General features: G+C 43.8%; 2 long non-coding RNA genes and 1 pseudogene across 2 annotated transcripts; 2 read left to right on the forward strand and 1 right to left on the reverse strand.

The window, feature by feature from the left end:
• Positions 1–341: 341 nt before the first annotated feature.
• On the reverse strand, positions 342–4,454 carry LOC135542998 (uncharacterized). Its single transcript, XR_010456159.1, has 5 exons — positions 4,168–4,454; positions 3,536–3,844; positions 3,204–3,327; positions 2,624–2,663; positions 342–956 (listed from the first exon to the last, which is right to left on the reverse strand). It is a non-coding gene; the product is annotated as an uncharacterized LOC135542998 (long non-coding RNA).
• A 2,373-nt stretch (positions 4,455–6,827) lies between these two features.
• On the forward strand, positions 6,828–14,209 carry LOC135543186 (aspartyl aminopeptidase-like; annotated as a pseudogene).
• Positions 14,210–15,411: 1,202 nt separating this feature from the next.
• On the forward strand, positions 15,412–27,404 carry LOC135542999 (uncharacterized). Its single transcript, XR_010456160.1, has 3 exons — positions 15,412–15,647; positions 24,377–24,427; positions 27,358–27,404. It is a non-coding gene; the product is annotated as an uncharacterized LOC135542999 (long non-coding RNA).
• Positions 27,405–27,698: the final 294 nt, after the last annotated feature.

Below are 27,698 nucleotides of genomic sequence, written 5' to 3' on the forward strand. Positions count from 1 at the left end.
TTTGGGTTGACTAGTCATAATGGACCTTGAGAGCTGAGAGGAGGAAGTGGGGCTATTTTCTAGCTTCTTACTGTTTCACACAGAAACACTTGGACCTCTGCTAGTGCATCCTGGTCTTTGCAAAGCACCACGAGGCCGAATTATTAACTACAGCCACATCAACAGGTCCACTTCCTCCTTTATACACAAACAATGACAGATTCTGCTCCACCACAAGGCTGAAGGGTTCTTATATCATATAAGCATGATGTACTGTAGATAATGGTTTGTCTTCCTCTAGAGTGTACATGCTGGGTTAGATCCATACATATACGTATACATATTACTATAGAGGCCATGGATCTGTTTGGAAGTGAAGTTTTAATGATTGCTTTAGTTTTGTCGTTACATCTCTTCACCTGAACATGTAATTAATGTAGGCCTACATGATAAATGGCGATGGACCATTGAAAGCAAGGAAAATGCATTGTCATGAAGCATGTTGTGATGACGACTGTACATTCTGCTGCAAAGGAATATATTTTACAAATACAAAACACTGACACCTGGTGGAAATGCACATGATCACATCTGTCCACAGGAACATTGGTTCTACCTAACAGAATGTACATGAGTCATACAGTAAGTGCTGATATTCACAGCAACAGAAGACTATCTACAGTACAGGACCTATTCAGCCAGGTGTCAGTAACCAATCAATGGAACTATATAAAGTCAGTGTATCAGCTGTAAAAATAGGGGCATTACAGTAATCAAGATATACTGTACAGTTGTATATCCAGGGTTGGTGAAATAGTATTTAACCCCTAGTGATAGAAAAAGGTGTCTAATGCCATGTCGTCATTGGTCAACGGTGCCAGAGGTCAGGGGTTAGAAGGTGTCAGCTGGAGAGTTGAGTAAAGTTCATTGTCTCTCCTTGTGAACGTGCTGTAGGGCTCAATGTCCTGTTGCTCCACCTACAAAGACATTAACAATATGTCAACATATTACTGTAAAATCTCATATGGGGCTTTGGAAATATTTGTAAATGTTGGCAAATTCAATTGAAAATGTGATAGAGCATAGTCTGCAGATGCCTTACCATTACAGGTAACAGCAAGCAGTAACAGCCCTGACAGTCTTATGACTCCAGGTAACAGAAGAAGCAGTAACAGCCCTGACAGTCTTATGACTCCAGGTAACAGAAGAAGCAGTAACAGCCCTGACAGTCTTATGACTCCAGGTAACATCAAGCAGTAACAGCCCTGACAGTCTTATGACTCCAGGTAACAGAAGAAGCAGTAACAGCCCTGACAGTCTTATGACTCCAGGTAACAGAATAAGCAGTAACAGCCCTGACAGTCTTACGACTCCAGGTAACATCAAGCAGTAACAGCCCTGACAGTCTTATGACTCCAGGTAACAGAAGAAGCAGTAACAGCCCTGACAGTCTTATGACTCCAGGTAACAGAAGAAGCAGTAACAGCCCTGACAGTCTTATGACTCCAGGTAACATCAAGCAGTAACAGCCCTGACAGTCTTATGACTCCAGGTAACATCAAGCAGTAACAGCCCTGACAGTCTTATGACTCCAGGTAACAGAAGAAGCAGTAACAGCCCTGACAGTCTTATGACTCCAGGTAACAGAAGAAGCAGTAACAGCCCTGACAGTCTTATGACTCCAGGTAACAGAAGAAGCAGTAACAGCCCTGACAGTCTTACGACTCCAGGTAACAGAAGAAGCAGTAACAGCCCTGACAGTCTTACGACTCCAGGTAACATCAAGCAGTAACAGCCCTGACAGTCTTATGACTCCAGGTAACAGAAGAAGCAGTAACAGCCCTGACAGTCTTATGACTCCAGGTAACATCAAGCAGTAACAGCCCTGACAGTCTTACGACTCCAGGTAACATCAAGCAGTAACAGCCCTGACAGTCTTACGACTCCAGGTAACATCAAGCAGTAACAGCCCTGACAGTCTTACGACTCCAGGTAACATCAAGCAGTAACAGCCCTGACAGTCTTATGACTCCAGGTAACATCAAGCAGTAACAGCCCTGACAGTCTTACGACTCCAGGTAACATCAAGCAGTAACAGCCCTGACAGTCTTACGACTCCAGGTAACATCAAGCAGTAACAGCCCTGACAGTCTTATGACTCCAGGTAACAGAATAAGCAGTAACAGCCCTGACAGTCTTATGACTCCAGGTAACATCAAGCAGTAACAGCCCTGACAGTCTTATGACTCCAGGTAACAGAAGAAGCAGTAACAGCCCTGACAGTCTTATGACTCCAGGTAACAGAATAAGCAGTAACAGCCCTGACAGTCTTATGACTCCAGGTAACATCAAGCAATAACAGCCCTGACAGTCTTACGACTCCAGGTAACTAGGCTACCCTGGGGCGGCAGGGTAGCCTAGTGGTTAGAGCGTTGGACTATAACCAGAAGGTTGTGAGTTCAAACCTCCGAGCTGACAAGGTACAAATCTGTCATTCTGCCCCTGAACAGGCAGTTAACCCACTGTTCCCAGGCCGTCATTGAAAATAAGAATGTGTTCTTAACTGACTTGCCTGGTTAAATAAAGGTAAAAAAAAAAAAAACATCAAGCAGTAACAGCCCTGACAGAAAAGATGTTGCGTCACCTCTTTAAAGGTGTACACCGCTTTCTGCTTTGTTCTCCTGCTGTGTAAAAGAAGAGAAGACCAGTGAATGAACGTAGCATAACATGGTTTTACACAACAGATGCTTTCTGGAACAAAATATTATGTGTGTTTGTGCGTGGCTGCATGCACGTTTTGTTCCAACACTAATTTTTGACAAGGCAGGAAGTGAGAAATTGACAGTTATTAGTGACCTACATTAACCTTATCGAGTCAGACTTGAATGTAGGTCAAGTAGCCTATGTCACACCCTCATGTATTTCATACGACTTCAGTTAGATCTGTTCATGCTCTCTTGGCAGCTCTTTGTCACTCATAGTCACACCCTTGACATTTAGTTGGCAAGCGAGCACAAACAAATCTTGGACCTAAAGTATAGCCTACCGCATATTTCTGAGTCCCATAGTTCTCTATATCAATTGTAGATCAGATTGCTATTTGAGATTGAACTTACATTATATTATTACAGTACCTCCATAACAAAGGAATTGATTAATTAAATTACCAAATATGTCAAATAGCCATCAACTTTTCTTTTAACAAGCTAATAAGAATCTCTTACTTGAGATGACATTTCTTCCTGATTATTCCAACAAGGACCACGACGGCTACAAATCCTGCAAAGGCTGTTATTATCATGACATTGAAAGGTCGTTGGAAAGAAAGGTTGTTTGTGACATGGGATCCTGAAAAAGAAAAGGGGAAGAACTCATTGTGATCCTATATGGCTTGTTTCTCTTCCTCCACTCTGGTCATTAAAATTGTTGACAGATGTTCAATTTGAAGACTATTTTTATACAATCCAGTTCACTTGGACTGAGATGGGAGAAGTGACTAAATGAGAGCAAACATTCACAGTTCAAGATAAATGTGACACGCAAACCAAACACTTACCATTGACAGAAATATTGAGATGCAAATGATCTATTCCTCCATTAAATACACACTGACAGGTGTAGTTCCCTTCATCAGATGGTTGTATGTTGGTGATGTTTAGAAACACTCTGTCATTCTCTGTCTGCAGTGTGACTCTGGGGTCACAAGTGCTGTCTGTACCATTTTGGTCAAACCGAAGAGACACTCGACACTCACTCCCACCACTTATCATCTTACATATTACATACATCATGTCATGAATGGTTTGGTTTGGACAGGAAAGAGTGCCCAAATCTGTTCCTGTTTCTAATGGTTTCACTTGAATCTCTGTAAACATGAAGGAAAATGGGTTGTAAGTGTGTTGTTTCATTTCAAATGTTTGTTTTGCATTGACTACAATTGCAATGCCCAGTTTGTTGCATAAGAGAAAGTTGTGTGTGTGTGTGTGTGCATATATATATTCTGACGCAAATGTTTCTGCTTCCATAAATGCAGTTCAGACTGTGCTGAGTAGAACTCCTATTATTATGAGGTAATGATAATGCCGTTACAATGTAACAAATGAAACATGAGGACAGAACCCCTTTCCTTTTCAGTGTTGTACAAACTGTACATGCAGGCTGTGTGTTTGAGAACAGGACACATCTTACCTTCTAAGTCTGTGCACACACACCACACCAGCAGAAGCAGAGAAAGCCTGAATGCACGTCTTCCACACATACTGACCCACTGCAGAACCAGACGTTAGTCCAATATTTTATGCTCAGACTGACAGCAGAACAAAAGTCAAACTAAAGTGATGGTCCTTTGAGGTATGAAACAGTTACATAATCTGGTGCTGGCTGAGAGGAGGAAGTGGTGCTGTGTAAATGTATTCTAGCTTCTATGTGTGACTTTCGCAAAGACAATAATTCTCTCGGCTGTGTCTAGGGGCTATGCAGTGCAACCACTACATATAATAAACTGTGTCAAGAGTTCCACTTCCTGCTCCAGCAACAATGACAGATGATAGACACCACCACAAGACCGAGAGGGGTTATATCAAGTGTATGTAAGTGATGGTTAGATCTGGTCCTCCAGGTTAATAACAGGAAACTTATCAAATGCTATGTTTCTGTTATTAATAATTCATTTGAAATGATTACCTTAATAAATGCCCTATTGACACATACAGCAGAGCAATACATTATTTGAATTTAAGGGAGTTTGTGAGAGGGCGTGAGAGGATTTTGCACAGGTATGTGTACTGTGGCACTGCTGAGTGCTGATGTACATTTTACTGATCAATACACATTTTATTAGCATCACATTTAGGTTATCTACATCACACTAAAGGTCTCACTTCTAAAAAATAATGCATTCTTCCTCTCATGAGAAACGTGTGGCTATCTTTCAGTGACAAGGCTGAAGACTCCTGGTTGCGTTTTGACACAGTGGCGGAATGCGAGCGATGTTTCTGTAGGCTACTGCGATGGCAGTTTGCAAAACAAATCCCCTCCCAATTGAAACAAATAATAATCATGATATCATTCAGCCAGGTAGGCATACTTTGTAGTTAACATTTAATTGAGAATGTGGGAAAGCCTTTCTATCTACTCATAAGACAAGCAGTAACATTAGTAGCTTGTCTCTAACTGACAACACAAAGTGATAGATAAGCGCGCGTGCACGCACGCACACAAATACCCATGATGTTGCTTCTTCAGAAAGCTGTATACTACACTATTGTTTTTTTAAACATTTAATTATTGTAACGTTATTTTTCTGCCTGTTGAGGGTGACAGTTTGGTTTGGTGCTAATTTTTCTGCTGCCACGCAATATCGTCCAGTGGATAAATTCAATAGTTGTACAATTTTATAATACAAGTATCAAACGTGGTACTTGGTACTTGCTACCTTAAGGACTACTTTAAAGATTGAAGGCAGTCTTGGAAGCCTGTCAATCAACCAGGACTGATATTTTAATAAAATGGCTGCCATCTGGATTTCCTGTTAGAAGAAAATAGGGTATAAAAACAAAGGGTCGTGCACTCCATATGTATAACCTCCCAGTCATTTATTGGGTAAAAAAACACAAACCTTTCAGCATCACTGTGCCTTCTTCAGGAGAAAATAGAGTCAAATCATTCCAAACAATATAAAAATTGCTAATGTTATCTTCCCACGAAATAAATCCCACAGGTAATATGGAAAGTAATTCTGATCATAAAGTACTTAAGACCTTATTGGTGCACTATGCAGAACTGGTTGCAAAAATGATAAGAGTTCGCCAAATTTCTGTTTGTGACAAAACAAGCAAGTATAGTGTAAAGAATCATTGTACCATCTGAACCGCTATTAAATATATTTTCCAAAACCAAAAATATTGTATTTACAGCTGTTTGAAACTGGTGTGCAAAACTGAAAGTAAAAGACACAACAACTAAACTTAAGAATGGGAAGCATAGAAATAGCTCACATAGAACAGATCTACCACATCTTAGACTTGCTTTCAATGAGAATGACAGATGTAAGAAATTATAGTTTTTGTGAATTAGGTCTGGTTATCCCAAACGTTACATATTGAAGTTTTAATAGGGGTCATTTTGACCATAGTCCAGCAGCTACATGAAGATTTTTGCTACTTTGTGATAGAGCCACTAACATTTCACACACATATAGGGAATGTGTTAATATGTCATTTTGGCTATAGTGCCATAACTGATTTTGTCCATTAGTCCCCTGGTGGTAATTTTAAATATGGCCACCAACCAGCTGCATGCATGTGGCGATTTTGGACTAGATTCACATGACCATATCTCCATAAATAATTGGTACATACAGCCCATTGATGGTTTAAAATGTTTGAGGGGGTCTGGAAAGCACAATAAAATGGCTAAGAAATGCCATATATACATATCCTTTAAAGTTTTTGTAGAAAAGTGGGGAAAACTGATCCCTGGTTGACTTATGCTTCCCAAATTGTCTCCAATCTTTAAAATGTCTAGTATTAGTGGGCCAAGTTGGATGTTGGAACGATCTTGTGTATACTGCGCGGCAGGGTAACCTAGTGGTTAGAGTGTTGGACTAGTAACTGAAAGGTTGCAAGTTCAAATCCCCGAGCTGACATAAATATGTCGTTCTTCCCCTGAACAGGCAGTTAACCCACTGTTCCTAGGCCGTCATTGAAAATAAGAATTTGTTCTTAACTGACTTGCCTAATTAAATACTGTATTTGGTTCGTATCCACTGTTTGTTTCACTTTCACCTCCTGGCCAGCAGAGGGCAATACCACATTCCCCTCCCCTCAAATTACCCATTGTTAGTTTCTACATCGGTGGTCTATCAAATCTGTCAGATTTCTCGGTGCTTTACACCGGGTACACAGTTTAAAAGTCCAGTTAAACATTAATGCAGGTAAGCGCCATAAATTATGATTTTGCAGTCGGTTTATTAAGCGGTGTAGCTAGCTCAGAGCGGTCTGATTCAACTTTTAGAAGCTGCGTTTGCTGTGTCTAAGGTTTGCATTACAATGTGTTGGCTAGCTGACGTAGCTGATTGAGCTAGCAAACAATGATTAGTCTGCTGTCTAATTCTTCACTCAGCTAAACGTGTATTCTGTTTTTGGACTAGCCATACAGTCTATTGTCATGTTATGACACTTCTTGCTAAATTGTATTTTGCTTGCTGTTCAGCAATATCTCTTTCTGTTTTGCTTCCCAATGCAACGCTGTGTCGTTCATGGCGTGTAACGTTATCCTTCTGCTTTCTCTAGTCACTGATCATGAAAAGTTCAAAGGAAGTTGTGCAGACTGCTGCCAAGGAGTTCCTGCAGTTCGTGAACAAAGGAGTGTCTCCATACCACGGTCAGAACACGAATCATTCTAGGACTGGTAGTTTGATAGTTAAAGAAATGGTGTCAGTACTACAGGTTCAGAACAATGGCAATATAATATTTTGTAGGCATGTAGCTGTCAAGAGCATGTAACCAAATGCAGTGGGAGACTATTTGGACCTAACTTAAATGGACTTTGATCTCTAAATAAGATAGTTATCTTGCAGGCGGATGTCCTCTTTCTGAGCCTGTACGGATGCCCGTTTGTTGTGTAGCCTACCTTTGCACTCTGATCCATGTACAGTCATTCACATTATCCTTCGCCTAGATCCCCTCCTGAGCGGTCTTAAAGCCACCCTCTTATCAGACAGTTAATTGATATGTCCCCTGGTTTCACAGGTTGTAACTCATAAAAGGAATGATGTGGCTTGAAGTTAATGTCCTGCTCTTTTCACTCTGTCCTATTTGTGAGCAGTGGTTGAGGAGTGTAAGTCTCGTCTGCTGGGGGCTGGCTTTACTGAGCTGAAGGAGACTGAGCAGTGGAACATCAAGCCTGCCAGTAAGGTCAGTCAGTACATGGAGGTTCCAGTCTCACACTGATCTACACAGCTTTATAGGGCTTCATCATATAAATCATATTTGCCTGTCAAACTGTGTTTGATTGAGAACTAACTACTCCTCTTCTCTCAACAGTACTTTGTTACCCGTAACTACTCCTCCATCATCGCTTTTGCTGTGGGTGGACATTTCCAGCCAGGCAATGGCTTCACTATGATTGGAGCACACACAGACAGCCCCTGTCTGAGGGTAAGGGTGAAATTCTACACTTGGGACACGCTGGGAAAATGACTGGGCCGTGTTCATTAGGGACAAACGTTTTGAAACAGTCAGGTAATGTCTGAACTTGTCCATTTAAGAACAAATGTTTTAGTTTTCTGTTGCAAATTGATTTGCTGCGGTGTACCCTACTGAACAGGACCCAGGGCTAACACCGCCAACCACTGGGGATAGTAGGTCATACTTGTATTTGGTCGCTAACTTGACACCCTTCTCTCTCTGTGTGGTTGATTCAGATTAAGCCACGGTCCAAGAAGACCAAACAGGGCTGTCTGCAGGTCGGGGTGGAGTGCTACGGAGGAGGAATCTGGAACACCTGGTTTGACCGGGATCTGACCATCGCCGGTCGTGTTATGGTCAAGGTATGGCAATGTAACCCTACCCATCTAACCCTTCATACATAACTGAAACATTAAGGTTGGCCCATTCTTAGGTTTCTGAACTGTCATGAACTATGTGTTGAAGTGTGTCTGGAGAATGGAGGTGTGTTTGTGAGAGGACCTTACATGGGAGTTGTTGTGTTATTGTGGTGCAGACTGGAGATAAGCTGGTCCATCGTCTGGTTCACGTGCCCCGGCCGATCATGAGGATCCCCCACCTGGCCATCCACCTCCAGAGGGACATCAACGACTCCTTCGGCCCCAACAAGGAGAACCACCTGTAAGTCCCAGGTTGCATGTCAGAAGTCTTAACTGGCTTCCTCTCCTCCATCTACACTGATCTGACGACAGGACAGGTGAAGGTAGTATGGCTGGAACCTGTTCTGTTCTTTCACATCAGTGCAGTTGAAGGGGAGGAGACCACTATAGACTATTGAGATACACCCCTCAAGGGACCAGGAGAACAAACATGAATTGGACAGGGAAATAAGTGTTTAGTAACTGTGTGTGTGACAGAGTGCCCATCCTAGCCACTGCTGTACAGGAGGAGCTGGAGACTGGCTGCTGTTCCACTGGGGATGCCTGCGATGCCACCACTTTTGTAAGACTCTTATCTATCCATATCTCTCACTGTACGCTCTGCAGTACTAGATACAGTTATACACAGTCCAATATACCACACACACTAATCAATCACTTGCCTTACACAACTTCAGTAGGCCTTTAGTACATTTCTCCATCTCTCTCACTCGTCCAGGCAGAGAAGCACCACCCGGCCCTGGTCAAGGTGCTGTGTTCAGAGCTGGACGTTCAGCCTGAGGCCCTGCTGGACTTTGAGCTGTGTCTGGCTGACACTCAGCCAGGGTGAGTCTACTCTCCTCAACACCTCCTCCCCCTCTGTTAATGACATCGATAACAGATTACTGACTTGTGTGTCTGCTGCATAGGCAATTGGAGGTGTGTTTGAAGAGTTCATCTACTCCCCCGTCTGGACAACCTCCACAGCTGCTACTGTGCCCTACAGGTGAGTCTCATCTCCTCTTCCAACTCAACACTCCACCTCCAGACACTAACACCAGCCACCTCAACAACTGGTCTCCTTCTCAAAGTACAGCTCTGAGAGTAGGAACCTCACATCTTTTCCTCTGGTGTGTTTGAGAGGGACGAGAGGAATCGGAACATGACTACCACCATAATGTGAACGTCCTCTTTAACCTTAACCTTCATTCCCCTAACCTTTACCCTCTGTTCCTCTGTCCACTAGGCTCTGATGGACTCCTGCATCTCTAGAGACTCTTTGGCCACAGACCCCAACATCAGGATGGTGACTCTGTTTGACAATGAAGAGGTCGGTCCCCCAGTCCTGTGTTGGCTAAATTCATTCTGTGTAGAGCTAGGGCTTCTCCTTATCACTGGCCTGTAGCTATGAACTATAACTAGGGCCCAGGGTTTTCTGGTGGTCAGGAAAAACCCTGGGGACATATTCACAAAGTATCTCTGATAAGGAGTGCTGATATAGGACCAGGTTCCCCCTCTGATTAATTAAAATTGTACAACTGATCCTAGATCAGCACTTCTACTCTGAGATGTTTTGTCAATATGGCCTCTGTATATCTAACTCAGGGCTCTCCAACCCTGTTCCTGGAGAGAGACCCTCCTGTAGGTTTAGACTCCAACCCTGTTCCTGGAGAGATACCCTCCTGTAGGTTTAGACTCCAACCCTGTTCCTGGAGAGAGACCCTCCTGTAGGTTTATACTCCAACCCCAGTTGTAAAATGACTGATTTAGCCTATCACCCAGCTAATTAATAGAATCAGGTGCTCTAAATTAGGGTTGGATTGTGAACCTACAGGAGGGTAGCTCTCCAGGAACAGGGTTGGAGTATAAACCTACAGGAGGGAACTGGTTTGGCGAACCCTAACCTAACACTTCCCCCTATGGCCTGTAGGTGGGGTCAGAGAGCGCCCAGGGGGCAGCGTCCAACCTGACAGAGCTGATCCTGAGTCGACTGTCCTCCTCCCCCACCAACCTCACAGCCTTCCAGCAGGCGGTGCCACGCTCCTTCATGATCAGCGCTGACATGGCCCACGCCCTGCACCCCAACTACCAGTCAGTACCATACAGTAACCTGTCAATCACTCCAGTCTCTATAGTAACACTCCAATTACCAGTCAGTTTACTCCTACTCCCTATGGAAACGCCGTACTGTTAATCACTCTGTGGTTGCATCCCAAGTCTCCACCATTTTCCCAAAGTGTCTACTTCCTGCCATGGATTTAATGGTGGAGCCTCCCCTCCAGCCATTATTACACCAATCAAATGTTTTTAGATCCATGACAGAAAGTGTGCAAGTGAGGTCAGGTTCTAGAACATCATCCCAACTACCAGTCAGGGTCTAGAACATCATCCCAACTACCAGTCACACTTTAGAAAAAGGGTGGAGAATCAGGACACAACCTCTGTCTCTAACATCCCAACAACCAGTCAGAGGATGTGTCCTGATTCTCCACCCTTTTTCTAAAGTGTGACTGGTAGTTGGGATGATGTTCTAGACCCTGACTGGTAGTTGGGATGTTAGAGACAATGTGCTGTTACTCCCCATAGAAAACATACTAACATTCACACTCTCTACCAGTCAGGTTCAAGAACAACATCCCAACTACCAGTCAGTGTACAGTATACCTGGGGAATAATAGTCTCATTTATATATTTATATCATATTAGATATATAATTGACTGATGTTGTACTGTTTTTGTGCCAGCTGGGACCAGAAGACAGTTTGAAAGATGTTTGCTGTGTTTATAGTTTTAATCGACTTTCATTTTCACCCTAGGGAGAAGCATGATGAAAACCACAGACCAGCCTTCCACAAGGTACAGAGCTCAAATGACCCCCTCAGCAATACACATTGAAAACCCCCATTAGAACTGGTGGACATATTGTTGTAATCTTCTACAAAAAATGTCTACAATTTAGATTTAGGTAAAATAGTCATGGTGTACCTGTGTAATATTTGTGGCAGACATGCTATACATTTATGTATGTTTTCTATACAGATATCTGACGTTGTAGTCAGTGTGATTGTCTGAATGTCCTCTCTCTCAGGGTCCTGTAGTTAAATTCAACAGTAACCAGCGCTATGCCACTACGGCTGTGACAGCCTCCATCTTGAGAGAGATCGCCAGTCGTGTTGGTGTGCCTCTTCAGGTAATTGGCGTGTGTGTGCGCATGTGATTTGTTCAAACATACTTGTTTCCGTGTGTGCTTGGTGCACTGCACGGGTTTGTGATCTTGTTTCTTAAATCCACTCTGCAAGGGGCACATCTCCTAGCAAAGTAGTGCTGAGGTGAAGAAAGTGCTGTGGTGTAGGGATTTAAACCGGGCCGTGGTGTAGTGGGGATTTGAACCGAGCCGTGGTGTAATGGGGATTTAAACCGAGCAGTGGTGTAGTGGGGATTTAAACCGAGCAGTGGTGTAGTGGGGATTTAAACCGAGCAGTGGTGTAGTGGGGATTTAAACCGAGCAGTGGTGTAGTGGGGATTTAAACCGAGCAGTGGTGTAGTGGGGATTTAAACCGAGCAGTGGTGTAGTGGGGATTTAAACCGAGCCTTAGTGTAGTGGGGATTTAAACCGAGCCTTAGTGTAGTGGGGATTTAAACCGAGCAGTGGTGTAGTGGGGATTTAAACCGAGCAGTGGTGTAGTGGGGATTTAAACCGAGCCTTAGTGTAGTGGGGATTTAAACCGAGCCTTAGTGTAGTGGGGATTTAAACCGAGCCTTAGTGTAGTGGGGATTTAAACCGAGCCTTAGTGTAGTGGGGATTTAAACCGAGCAGTGGTGTAGTGGGGATTTAAACCGAGCAGTGGTGTAGTGGGGATTTAAACCGAGCCTTAGTGTAGTGGGGATTTAAACCGAGCCTTAGTGTAGTGGGGATTTAAACCGAGCAGTGGTGTAGTGGGGATTTAAACCGAGCAGTGGTGTAGTGGGGATTTAAACCGAGCCTTAGTGTAGTGGGGATTTAAACCGAGCAGTGGTGTAGTGGGGATTTAAACCGAGCCTTAGTGTAGTGGGGATTTAAACCGAGCAGTGGTGTAGTGGGGATTTAAACCGAGCCTTAGTGTAGTGGGGATTTAAACCGAGCAGTGGTGTAGTGGGGATTTAAACCGAGCCTTAGTGTAGTGGGGATTTAAACCGAGCAGTGGTGTAGTGGGGATTTAAACCGAGCAGTGGTGTAGTGGGGATTTAAACCGAGCCTTAGTGTAGTGGGGATTTAAACCGAGCAGTGGTGTAGTGGGGATTTAAACCGAGCAGTGGTGTAGTGGGGATTTAAACCGAGCAGTGGTGTAGTGGGGATTTAAACCGAGCAGTGGTGTAGTGGGGATTTAAACCGAGCAGTGGTGTAGTGGGGATTTAAACCGAGCAGTGGTGTAGTGGGGATTTAAGATTTTTAGATGAAGGATGTTCCGCTCCCACAAGGACACTTTATTCACCTCAGGGCCTGGTGAAACTACCGCTCTGGTCCATTTCCCTCCCTGAAGTGTGCACTCATTCACCCCCATATGGACTCAGAGGAGTGGACCGGTGTGAAGCCAGATTTAAATAGCAGAGAGGCAGGACGGACAGTTCCAGTTCTGACTCATGTTGAGTTTCCTCACACAGCTGACATCCAATGTATGTCTGAGTGATTAATGGGCATCCATGGCACATGGAAATGTAATCAATCAATCTGAATGTAACAGTACATGTGTGTATTCTCTCCACAGATGCTTCAACTGTACCTAGTAAGCGTGTGTTAATGAATTACCCTCCTGACCCTGTTTCTGTGGCCCCAGGATGTGATGGTGCGTAACGACAGCCCCTGTGGGACCACCATCGGCCCCATCCTGTCTTCCCGCCTGGGGATCCCCGTGCTGGACATCGGTGCCCCCCAGCTGGCCATGCACTCCATCAGGGAGATGTGCTGCACCTCTGGAGTGCTCCAGTCTACCAACCTATTCAAGGTACTGGACCCTCTACTAACCCACTCCAGGGTTGGGGTCAATTCAGGAAGTACACTAAATTTCCAATTCCCTTGAATTCTTGTCAATTAGGAAAATGTGGCTTTGGAATGACCCCCTGACCCTGACCCACTCCATCACACTGATACCCTTTTCACTCTGCTGTTTCTCTATGAGCCAAACTGAGCCAAGCGGTTCTGCCTGGCCTGGGTACGCATCTACTGTAGTTGCTGGACAATGTGGAAGGAAAATATCAGAGCCAGCACAGTGTGGTTGGGAACAGCATGTTAGTGTGAAAGTGGTATCAGTACATTCTATGGGTCTAATTGTGTTGTAATCTGCCCAGACATAGTGAACCATAATGTCTCACTATGTTGATGTATGATGATGTGTCTTCCGTCTGTTCTTACCAGGGCTTCTTTGAGCTCTTCCCCACTGTGAGAGACATGGTGACTGTGGACTAGCCTGGGGGAAGGACACAGCATGGACAGAAGGACAGACAGATGTCCTCCTCTGGGTCTCTCTACACACTGTGTTATTTGTATACTCACATGACACACAGTGCTTCAGCAGAACGTTTTGCACACATTCAGAGGCAAGGAACTTCAAATGATGTTTCTGATGAACTAAAATGGTTTATAAAATAATCCATTTTTAATCTACACATCCTCTCTCCTTCCCGTGTTTTTGTTCACTCACTCATTCCACACACATATAGTCCTAAAGGCTGGACGCAATGGGCACTGCAGCACCCCGTGCCCCTGGACCAATTATAGGGGGTTAAGTCGCTTGCTTAAAGGCACAACGGCAGATGATGCATTTCCGCACTAGATTTTCCCGTCTTGAGTTGGGATTCGAACCGGCAACCCTCTGGTTGAGGCTTGCTTCTCTAACCTCTGCCTCTGTTGTACTGGAGCTTCAATTGAAATAAAGTGTTTGGCCCACACTCTTTAGCAAGTCTCATACCAGTGGTGAAACAACATAACAATGTTGACAAATATACTGAACAAAAATCTAAACACAACAGTTTTACTGAGTTTACACTTCATATAAGGAAATCAGTCAATTTACATTCATTAGGCCCTAATCTATGGATTTCACAATACTGGGCACTGATGCAGCCATGGGTGGGCCTAGGAGGGCATACGCCCACCCACTTGGGAGCTAGGCCCAGCCAATCAGAATGTGTTTTTCCCCACCAAAGGGTTTTTTTCAGACAGAAATACTCCTCAGATTCATCAGCTGTCCGGTCCTGGGCTGGCGTGGTTCCACGAGGTTGGAAGTGGCTTGTGGTAGAGAAATGGACATTTGATTCTCTGGCAACAGCTCTGTTGGACATTCCTGCAGTTAGCATGCCAATTACACGCTCACTCAACTTGCGAAAATCCGTGGCATTGTGTTGTGTGACAAAACTGCACATTTTAGTGACCTTTTATTGTCCCCAGCACAGGGTGCACCTGTGTAATGATCATGCTGTTTAATCAGCTTCTTGATATGCCACACCTGTCAGGTGGATGGATTATCTTGGCAAAGGATAAATTATCACCAACAGGAATGTAAAACAAGTGTGCACAATTAGAGAAATAAGCTTTTTGTGAGTGTGGAACATTTCTGGGATCTTTTATTTCAGCTCATGAAACACGGGACCAACACTTTACATGTTGCGTTTATATTTTTCCTCGGTATATTTAGAGGAACTGAGGAATACATGGTAAAAATTACTTGAACTTTATTAATTTCGCCTAGTGGGCTATGATGCAATGGTGGGTCTCCCAAAGGTAAACCAGCCATGCAGACTAACCCCTTCCGTTCCTGATCCGAAGCAGCGTGCATCCCGGGATTTACACATTTCTCGCAACACTTGCTGTCGCACTCACAGTTGGTGCGCTTCTGCTGCCGAAAATCCACGTCCTTCCTTTGGAGTCGAAGTGGATGTGCGACATTAGAAAGTCCCTCCGATAGTTGACACGGATCATGAGGGTTTAAAACGCACCGCTGAACAGCTCTGTCTGTCTTGGGGAAAACCATGGGATCTCAGCGACTATGGAGCGTGTTATGTGTGATGGCGGTGTGCTATCAGACCGGGATGTCAAGCAGATACGGTAAGGGAGAAAAATTAACTGAGTCACTCAGAGGCAGGTAACAGGTCTACATACACAGCCATTTAGAAATCTCAGCCAAGGCAACAGCGTATAGTGAGTAAATCAATGCAATATATTGACGGGGTCCATGAGCCATATTCTGTTACTTACTTCAAACTGGATTTGCCAGAATAGAAACTAAGAATATAGCCACATGCTAAATTATTTTAGTATCATTCACCATACTGTTTTGCTTTTCTGTGCAATGTAGCATAGCGTTATAAACAACGTGAATTTACTTCTACATTACAAATGTTAAGAAATTGAGAGATTCTGGATGTCAGTTATTGGAGGCTATGTAGGCTGAATGTGAAATTGCGTCACAATACACTTGGTTTGATTAGTGACTTGAGGCTGTAGACTTCTGCTTGGATTGAATAATGGGTTTTGCGAAAACAGCGTCAGGCATGATTCATCATAGCTCCTCTCCGCAATAATAGAGGACCAAGGACCAGTAATAGCCTGCTGTGCCCCACGCCTTGGCTCGGCGCGCTCAATAAAAACAAAACTGTTTGAGAGCGAGGGAGAGCGCTTCTTCACCTCATTCAAAAGTCAGAAGATTAGGGTTTGGTTTTTGTGTCGGCTACAGGTCTGGTGTTTTTGCTTTTGTGGATGACGATGTCATTTTGATTTGTGTAAAATGCACTGCGCTAAGTTTAAACAACACGCACTTGGCTATTGATGCAATGTCAACCCAAAGCAATGAAATTGAATGACAACCTAGGCAACCACTGTCATAGGTTTACCAAGGCCCATTCTGTAATACTGCGATTACAACCACCCACTTGCTTGCCACACATGACCTCACGCCCTCCAGGCTGGTTAGTAGTTCAATTACTAAAGTTGGATCCTATTCTAATGTAGCCAGCCTACTGCTGGCAGTTTATCAATGTAGGCTGCAGCCAATCCTACCACCTCGAACTGTACATCAATAGCGCCTGCGCGCTCATTTCAGTACCATGGACAGTGCATACATACTCTCTACGTCAATGGCATGAGCGTTGGTTATAGCCAGTCATTTTAGAATCATGGACAGACTGCACACACAGACTCAGCACTGATGGTTCAGAACAGTGCGCTTGTTTTCTGTGTCGATGGCCGCTTGACATTTCGGTGCTGTAGGGCAGGCTAAACCTGTGCTGTGGAGGCAGACAGGCAGGCACACACACTGACCTTAACTCAGTTCTGGTGAGATGTAGACCTGACTACTGTTAGTTCATCACACTAGGGGAAAATGTATTACTTTGCCTCCTTGATTTCCAGCTGTTCGACACGGTTGGTTATCTTGTAATACGGTTATTGCTTACTTACCGTGTGTGTCAATCTGAGGAGAATTATACCATGTCTAACTGGCTATGACTGCCTTCCTTTTGACATGCCGGTTTGTGGAGTTATCAGAAGTGAAACAGTAGGCCTAACATTGTTGCAGGTAACTAATAAACCAATAGTAGCGCATCCCATCGGTGTGTCTCACCACCACGACTGTAGTCAGAACCTGAAGGATCCTTCATTCATACGGCTTCACCCCATGTGAATAAACAGGAATGAGTGAGAACTGCATACATTCTAATGTATTTGGAGATTTTGTTGGATGGCCAGACCAATTTATTGAGCATGTTTAAGGCACAACACTAACAAAGCTGAAGAGGCATATACACGTGTATGTATCAAGTATAACTCACCTATTCTGATGGTTATGAATCACATAATGATAGTCTTTAAATCCGGTGGTACTGATTGTTATGATTCAGATTATAATAGTCTTTAAATCCGGTGGTACTGATTGTTATAATAGTCTTTAAATCCGGTGGTACTGATTGTTATGATTCAGATTATAATAGTCTTTAAATCCGGTGGTACTGATTGTTATAATAGTCTTTAAATCCGGTGGTACTGATTGTTATAATAGTCTTTAAATCCAGTGGTACTGATTGTTATGATTCAGATTATAATAGTCTTTAAATCCGGTGGTACTGATTGTTATGATTCAGATTATAATAGTCTTTAAATCCAGTGGCACTGATGGTTATGAATCACAATATGGTACTTGTTAGATCTGGTGGGGTGTTACATTTCTCAGGTTGTCACACAGTGAGAGGTGAGACACAGGTGGTGTGTGACTTCAGCCCATAGCATCACCTGTCATGGCCATCTGTCTATATACACCTCGGAGGACAAAAACAAGTCTGTTTTCTGAAGATTAAAAGGGCCATCCGCAGTTGAAACGATAACAAAGAGGGCTCCCCGCCACCGTTTTGATAAAAAGTTGAGGGATGGGGTGGCTGGAGAAATGGAACCACTCTCAAATTCTGGCCATCAATTATATACAAATGACAGTTTTAACCATCTTTTGAGGCTATACAGTGTTTGTTTACATTCACATTGGAGTAAATCAAGCTTATCATGTTGGATTCTGATGGGGTACAACATTCTCATGAGGCATTTCTAAGTTTAATATTACCCCTTTAAATCTGTAAAATATAAGTTGCATCCCAAATGGCACCCTATTCCCTATATAGTGCACTACTTTAGACCAGGGCCCTATTCCCTATATAGCACACTCATTTAGACCAGGGCCCTATTCCCTATATAGCACACTCATTTAGACCAGAGCCCTATTCCCTATATAGTACACTACTTTAGACCAGGGCCCTATTCCCTATATAGTACACTACTTTAGACCAGGGCCCTATTCCCTACATAGTGCACTACTTTAGACCAGGGCCCTATTACCTATATAGTGCACTACTTCAGGCCAAGGCCCTATTCCCTATATATAGTGCACTACTTTAGACCAGAGCCCTATTACCTATATAGTGCACTACTTTAGACCAGGGCCCTATTCCCTATATATAGTGCACTACTTTAGACCAGGAACCTATTCCCTATATATAGTGCACTACTTTAGATCAGGGCCCTATTCCCTATATAGCACACTCATTTAGACCAGAGCCCTATTCCTATATAGTGCACTACTTTAGACCAGGAACCTATTCCTATATAGTGCTGTCATGTCTTATTATGTCTTGTTCCTGTTCTTTCTCTTCACTCTGTCTCTCTCTGCTGGTCTTATTAGGTTACCTTCTCTTTCTCTCCTTCTCCAGCTGTTCCTCATCTCCCCTAACTAGCTCGTTCACCCTTTCCCCACCTGTTCCCTTTTTCCCTCTGATTAGGTCTCTATTTCTCTCTCTGTTCCTGCTACTTTCGGTGTCAGATTCTCGTTTGAGTTTCTCATGCCAGAAGCAAGCTATCGTCTCGTTTGCTTCATCCTTGTCCTATCCTGTCGGAATCTGCCTGGCAGGTGCATCCTGTACTCAGCTAACTGTCTTTCGTTTGCACTGTGTCCAGTTCATCTGATGCTACGTGAGATCAGGTACCACTGTTCCTCTATGACCCGCGCCTACCCAGAGAGACCTGCAGCCTGTCGCCGCTAACCCAGCTATTCTCCTCTGCTGCTAAGAAGGGGACTCTCTTGTTATTTATCAGAGGGACTTTATGTTTCATTTGTCGCCCTCTCTGCGGGTTGTCTATTTTTGCCATTATCTACGTCTGAAGAGGATCTATGTCTTTCCTGTGTTCTCATTAAAGAACTCTGTTTTTGTTAAACCGCTTTTGGGTCCTCACTCAAGTGCATAACAAGTGCACTACTTTAGACCAGGGCCCTATTCCCTATATAGTGCACTACTTTAGACCAGGGCCCTATTCCCTATATAGTGCACTACTTTTGACCAAGGCCCATAGGGAACAGGGTACAATTTGAGATTCAGACTCTTATCTGAAGCTATAAAAGAGAATTCAAATGGACAAAGCCTCACCAGACTCACCATTATTCAACTCAACATGTCGTGTCTGTCCTCACTCTATCCCTGTACTTATAGCCCATTACTTTATTGTCATTTCAGATATGAAAGGATATGATTGTAGTTGCAGTAACACATTAAAAATAGCCCTTGTGTTGTAGAGTGCTCCCCCACTTCCTCTGTCCAGGCCCTGACTCCCAGCGGTACAGATCTGCTATCTTAATTTGATCACTGTTGTCGCAGAGATGTATTCTGCAAATTTTAGTGTTTTCAAGGTTTTAAAAGGCTTCTAAAGTATTTAATACCCACCTGATTTGCACCAATGGAAAATGTATCAACCCCTACAAAAATTTCCATTAATTATAATCCACATAATTCCAATTTAATTTTCCTGCTGTGAGAAGCAGGGTCAAATTAAGGTAGCGCATCTGTAGGCTGAGAGAGAGAGAGGGGGAGAGAGAGAGTTTGAGGGGGATAGAGAGTTTGAGAGAGGAGAGGGAGAGGAGAGAGAGTTTGAGAGGGGGAGAGAGAGTTTGAGAGGGGGAGAGAGAGTTTGAGAGGGGGAGAGTGAGTTTGAGAGCGGATAGAGAGAGAGTTTGAGGCAGAGAGAGAGAGTTTGTGAGGCAGAGAGAGAGTTTGTGAGGCAGAGAGAGAGTTTGTGAGGCAGAGAGAGAGTTTGTGAGTTTGAGGGGGAGAGGGAGAAAGAGAGTTTGAGGGGGAGATTATGAGGGAGATGGAGGAAAACAAACTCAGATCATTGTGGAGAAAGAACAGGAAACACCCAGTCATGTGACTGAGTTTAATTATGGGATTGAATTCATAAAGTGTGTGTGGGGTGGAAACATCCAAGGTGATAATTATGTCCATGCTGTTTGGAACTCCTTTGTTTATGGAGCTCTGACTCATGCATGTATACAGCGCAATGCAGCACATGTTGCCATGATACAGTGCTGTGCTAATTATTGACTGCTGTAATAGCTTTTATTGACTGTTGTGGGATCCACATAATCAGCTTACAGTACATGCCTCTTCCCCAGAAAGAACGTAGAATCCCGATGAACTTGTGTTGTGTGTTACATCTCTCCCTCATATTTCTGAACAGCTGAAATAACAAAAAACAGCCCAGAGAATTACGCCACTCAGTTTGAAATTACTGTTGCTATGATACTTACAACCCAGATCACTTCAGTTTATTGGTCTTATTTCACATCTTGAGTTTCTTGAGGTAGAACACAATGGACAATTCCATAGATGACATCACAAGGTCACACCAACTGATAGAATGCAAAATACGTGATACAACACAGTGCTGTACAACAGTTAAGAATAGGCCTAGAATGCAGGGCCAAAGTATATTCTCTTAGATGTAGGATACAGCAATACTCATTACTCGAACAAGAGATGTACTATGACTTAGCCCCCTGGGATTGATAGTCTGTATTTTTGCATGCGGTTGATTGATTGACATGCTCTTGGGGCTCGGGGGCAGTGCACTAGTGGTTTGTCTAGTCTGTGATGGACTCCAGCTTGGCAACAATCTCCCCTGCTACTGCTGCAGACAGACGAGAGAGGGATGGACAGAGGAAGGGAGAGAGGAGTGTGAAGAAAGGGAGGGATACAGTGTGTATTAGTCATCATATCGCAGATGTATCCAGACATGGATTCAAATAGTATCTGACTTCTTTCAAATACTTTGAGCCTTTGATTGAGCTTGAGTGGCAGATGGGCGGGGCTTGGACCATTGCGACTATTTCATTGGTTCCGTTGCTCGGCGCCAGGCAAACTCAATCAAATGCAGCTAAAGTATTTGAAAGACAACTAATACTGATTCTGGTGCACGGAAAGACATGCTCTGTTTTCTTGTCTATGTTTCATCTTGTCTTGTCTGTGATCTTGTCTTTGTGTCTGGGGAATGTTATTGTTTTCCCCACAGAGAGACAGCCCTCTAGGCCAGTCTGTCTCCCGCTTCTGTTTTTGTAATACAGTACACACATAATCATGAATGCAAACTCACTCACACACACACACACACACACACACACACACACACACACACACACACACACACACACACACACACACACACACACACACACACTCAGTGTGTACAGCCGTGTTGTGTCACATCTGGCCGTGTTTCCTCCCCAAGCAGACTGGAGATCTGTAAAGGTCGCCCATTACCTCCTTTATATATATATATATATATATATATATATACATATATATATCACACACAGTCTGCCATCCAACACAACCCCCTCTTTCAATTCAAAGGGCTTTATTGGCATGGGAAACATATGTTTACATTGCCAAAGCAAGTGAAGTAAAAATTAACAGTAAACATTACACTCAAAAGTTTCATATGAATAGAGACATTTCAAATGTCATTTTATGGCTATATAGAGTTTAGTAATGATGTGCAAATTGTTAAAGTATACAAGGGAAAATAATGTTCTTCACTGGTTGCCCTGTTCTTGTGGCAACAAGTCACAAATACTGCTGCTGTGCTGTGAAGGCACACTGTGGTATTTCACCCAGTAGATATGGGAGTTTATCAGAATGTGGATTTGTTTTCATATTCTTGGTGGGTCTGTGTAATCTGTGTAATCTGAGGGAAATACAGAGCATTCGGAGAGTCTTCAGACCCTCAGATCTTTTCCACATGTTGTGACCTTCAGCCTTATTCTAGTATATATATATATGTGTGTTCAATCCCCCCCCTCATCAATCTACACACAATACCCCATAATGACATCACAATACCCCATAATGACATCACAATACCTCATAATGACAAAGCAAAAACAGCTTTTTAGATTTTTTTGCAAATGTATTAAAAATAAACAACTGAAATATCACATTTACATAAGTATTCAGACCCTTTACTCAGTACTTTGTTGAAGCACCTTTGACGGCGATTACAGCCTCGAGTCTTCTTGGATATGACGCTATAAGCTTGGCACACCTGTATTTGGGGAGTTTCTCCCATTCTTCTCTGCATATCGTCTCAAGCTCTGTCAGGTTGGATGGGGAGCGTCGCTACACAGCTATTTTAAGGTCTCTTAGGAGATGTTCGATCGGGTTCAAGTCCGGGCTCTGGCTGGGCCACTCAAGGAAATTCATAGACTTGTCCTGAAGCCACTCCTGTGTTCTATTGGCTGTGTGTTTAGGGTCGTCGTCCTGTTGGAAGATTAACCTTCACCCCAGTCTGAGGTCCTGAGCGCTCTGGAGCAAGTTTTCATTTGGGATCTCTCTGTACTTTGCTCCGTTCGTCTTTCCCTCAATCCTGACTAGTCTCCCAGTCCCTGATGCTGAAAAACATCCCCACAGCATGATGCTGCCAAAACAATGCATCACCATAGGGATGGTGCAGGGTTTCCTCCAGATGTGATGCTTGGCATTCAGGCCAAATAGTTCAATTTTGCTTTCATCAGACCAGAGAATCTGTTTTCTCATGGTCTGAGAGTACTTTAGGTGCCTTTTGGCATAAATGCCTGATTGGTGGAGTGCTGCAGAGATGGTTGACCTTCTAGAAGGTTCTCCTATCTCCACAGAGGAACTCTGGAGCTCTATCAGAGTGACCATCGGGTTCTTAGTCACCTTCCTGGCCAAGGCACTTCTCCCCGATTGCTCAGTTTTGCCGGGCAGCAAGCTCTAAGAAGAGTCTTGGTTGTTCCAAACATCTTCCATTTAAGAAAGATGGAGGCCACTGTGTTCTTGGGGACCTTCAATGCTGCAGAAATAGTTTGGTACCCTTCCCCAGATCTGTGCCTCGACACAAACCTGTCTCTGAGCTCTACGGACAATTCCTTTGACCTCATGGCTTGGTTTTTGCTCTGACATGTACTGTCAACTGTGGGATCTTATATCGACAGGTGTGTGCCTTTCCAAATCATGCCCAATCAATTGAATTTATCACAGGTGGATTCCAATCCAAGTTGTAGAAACATCTCAAGGATGATCAATGGAAACATAGCAAAGGGTCTGAATACTTATTTAAATAAGGTATTTATGTTTTTTTTTTAAATCTTTAATACATTTGCAAAAATGTCTAAAAACCTATTTTTGCTGTGTCATTATGGGGTATTGTGTGTAGATTGATGAGGAAAATGCTTTATTTAATCCAATTTAGAGTAAGGCTGTAATCTAACAAAATGTGGAACAAGTCAAAGGGTCAATACTTTCCTAATGCACCGTGTCTCTACTATGGTCAGACATTTAGCAGGAGGTTAGGAAGTGCAGCGCAGTTTCCAACTCATTTTGTGGGGCAGTGAGCACATAGTCTGTCTTCTTTTCAGTGCCAGGTCTGCCTACGGCGACCTTTCTCAAAAGTCGGTCACAGTGGTCAGGTATTCTGCCACTGTGTATTCTCTGTTAAGGCCAAATAGCATTCCAGTTTGCTCTGTTTTTTGTTTGTTAATTCTTTCCAATGTGTCAAGTAATTATCTTTTGTTTTCTCATGATTTGGTTGGGTCTAATTGTGTTGCTGTCCTGGGGCTTTGTTTGTGTTTGTGAACAGAGTCCCGGGACCAGCTTGCTTAGTGTCCTCAGCTTGCTTAGGGACTCTTCTCCAGGTTCATCCATCTGTAGGTGATGGCTTTGTTATGGAAGTTTGGGAATCGCTTCTTTTTAGGTGGTTATAGAATTTAACAGCTCTTAAATTCTCTCTCACTCGCTCTCTCATTTCCCTCCCCCCGTTTAATTCAAGGGTACATTATTGTCATGACATGTTGTCAATTGCCAGAAAATCTGAAATAATAGAAAATCTCTCTCCCTTCCTCCTCTGTCTCTTCCTCCCTCTCCATCTCTCTCTGTTCTTCCCCCTCCCTCTTTCTCTCTCTCTTTTCCTCTCTCTCTCTCTTTCTCCTCCCCTCTCCATGTGCTTCTCAGGCTGTCTGTTTGAGAAGAAGCTCTGCCCCAGAGACCAACCATGCTCAGATGGTCAGTATGACATAACACCATCTCTCTATCTAACCAATCTTCTTCATGTCGTCTCACTATACAATCCTCTCACTGTCACCAGACACTCTGGGAGGTGTTGGCAGTTCTTTAATAAGACAGGGGTGTCAAATTCTTAGTTCTCGTGTGCAAAGTCTCTTCCTGTTTCCATTTCAGCTGTTACTGATTGGCTGGAGGCTACACAAATGTCCAATCAGTCTGTGGTCTAGACCTGGGAAATCAGGTGTGTAGCCTCCAGCCAATCAGTAACAGTAATTTATCAATAAGTTGAAACAGAAACAGGAAGAGACTTTGACGCTTGACAAAGATTTTTTATTATGTTGACAAGATGGTCGAGTGACCTCTCTAATAGTGGAAATACATGTCCTCAAAGATGGAAGGTAGGCAGGAGGAGTCGAGATCAGGTATTTGTATTTATTATGGATCCCCATTAGCTGCTGCCAAAGCACCAGCTACTCTTCCTGGGGTCCAGCAAAATTAAGGCAGTTTATACAGTTTTAAAACGTTACAATGCATTCATAGATTTCACAACACACTGTGTGCCCTCAGGTCCCTACTCCACCACTAACACATATCTACAATACTAATTCCATGTGTATGCGCGCGTGCGTACGTGCTAATGTTTGTGTTGCTTCACAGTCCCCGCTGTTCCATAAGTTGTTTTTTAATCTGTTTTTAAAATGTAATTTTACTTCTGGCGTCAGTTACTTGATGTGGAATAGAATTCCATGTAGTCATGGATCTATGTAGTACTGTGTGCCTACCATAGTCTGTTCTGGACTTGGGGACTGTGAAGACACCTCTTGTGGCATGTCTTGTGGGGTGTGCATGGGTGTCCGAGCTGTATGCCAGTAGTTTAGACAGACAGCTCGGTGCATTCAACATGTTAATACCTCTCATAAATAAAAGTAGGGATGAAGTCAATCTCTCCTCCACTTACAGCCAGGAGAGATTGACATGCATATTATTCATGTTAGCTCTCTGTGTGCATCCAAGGGCCAGCTGTGCTGCCCTGTTCTGAGCCAATTGCAATTTTGTCTCATCCCACCTTGTCTCAACCCCCCTTGTCTCATCCCACCTTGTCTCAACCCCCCTTGTCTCATCCCACCTTGTTCAACCCCCCTTGTCTCATCCCCCATTGTTTCACTCACCTTGTTCCACCCCCCTTGTCTCATTGTCTCATCCCCCCTTGTCTCAACCCCCCTTGGACCCTGGGCAGAAGTAGTGCACTATATAGGGAATAGGGTGACATTTGGGACTTCATGCATATAATGACGTTAACCAGTTCAACTGTTGTGATGGGCAGGTGTTCTGCTGTCTACTGTCTCATAGGAAATCTACATTATTCATACTCAATTAACTTAATGGCAGTTGTCATGTGTTTCCTGATTTTTGTCTCCAGAACTGCATGTGTGCAAAAATGTGTGTCAGCGTGTGTGAGCGTGTGTGCCTTCAAGTACGATGAGGCACACTCTGAGCATCAGTGTGTAAACACACGGCCTCTCTCCGTCAACTTGCTCTTAACCAATCACGTCTCTTTCCCACCGTTTCCATGGCAACAGTGACATCACCTGGCTGACGGCAGTGTCTCTCCCCATGTGTATGTTAGAGAGAGAGAATGGGTGAGAGAGAGAATAGAGCTGGGCGATGACTCATCGAGACCCACTCGCACATCTACAAACACACAAACATCACCATAGTACATCACCATAGTACATCACCATAGCACATCACCATAGTACATCACCATAGTACATCACCATAGTACATCACCATAGTACATCACCATAGTACATCACCATAGCACATCACCATAGCACATCACCATAGTACATCACCATAGTACATCACCATAGTACATCACCATAGCACATCACCATAGCACATCACCATAGCACATCACCATAGTACATCACCATACATCTCCATAGTACATCACCATAGCACATCTCCATAGTACATCACCATAGTCACCATAGCACATCTCCATAGTACATCACCATAGCACATCTCCATAGTGCATCACCATAGTACATCACCATCATCACCATAGTACATCATCACCATAGTACATCACCATAGCACATCACCATAGCACATCACCATAGTACATCACCATAGCACATCACCATAGCACATCACCATAGTACATCACCATAGTACATCACCATAGTACATCACCATAGTACATCACCATAGTACATCACCATAGTACATCACCATAGTACATCTCCATAGTACATCACCATAGCACATCACCATAGCACATCACCATAGCACATCACCATAGCACATCACCATAGCACATCACCATAGTACATCACCATAGCACATCTCCATAGTGCATCACCATAGTGCATCACCATAGTTGTGTGCGCGTGCATGTGTTTATGTGCATGCATGTGTGTGTTCTGTGTTCTCTATATTCTGTAGATGGGCTGTTTGGCCAGTCTGCTGCCCCAGCAGGAGAGGGTTCTGATGTGTTCTGATGTGTTCTGTGTTCTCTATATTCTGTAGATGGGCTGTTTGGCCAGTCTGCTGCCCCAGCAGGAGAGGGTTCTGATGTGTTCTGATGTGTTCTCTATATTCTGTAGATGGGCTGTTTGGCCAGTCTGCTGCCCCAGCAGGAGAGGGTTCTGATGTGTTCTGATGTGTTCTGCTGTGTTCTCTATATTCTGTAGATGGGCTGTTTGGCCAGTCTCTGCTGCCCCAGCAGGAGAGGGTTCTGATGTGTTCTGCTGTGTTCTCTATATTCTGTAGATGGGTTGTTTGGCTCTGCTGCCCCAGCAGGAGAGGTATGTGTTCTTGTGTTCTGATGTTTCATATTCTGTAGATGGGCTGTTTGGCCAGTCTCTGCTGCCCCAGCAGGAGAGGGTTCTGATGTGTTCTGCTGTGTTCTCTATATTCTGTAGATGGGCTGTTTGGCCAATGTCTGCTGCCCCAGCAGGAGAGGGTTCTGATGTGTTCTGATGTGTTCTGATGTGTTCTCTATATTCTGTAGATTCTCTATATCCTGTAGATGGGCTGTTTGGCCAGTCTCTGCTGCCCCAGCAGGAGAGGGTTCTGATGTGTTCTGCTGTGTTCTCTATATTCTGTAGATGGGCTGTTTGGCCAGTCTCTGCTGCCCAGCAGGAGATAGTTCTGATGTGTTCTGATGTGTTCTGCTGTGTTCTCTACTGGTATTCTCTATATGTGTTCCTGTAGATGGGCTGTTTGGACAATGTCTGCTGCCCCAGCAGGAGATGGTTCTGTA

The sequence above is a fragment of the Oncorhynchus masou genome, chromosome 7 (assembly GCF_036934945.1).
Source record: "Oncorhynchus masou masou isolate Uvic2021 chromosome 7, UVic_Omas_1.1, whole genome shotgun sequence".
Taxonomy (NCBI): Eukaryota; Metazoa; Chordata; class Actinopteri; order Salmoniformes; family Salmonidae; genus Oncorhynchus; species Oncorhynchus masou.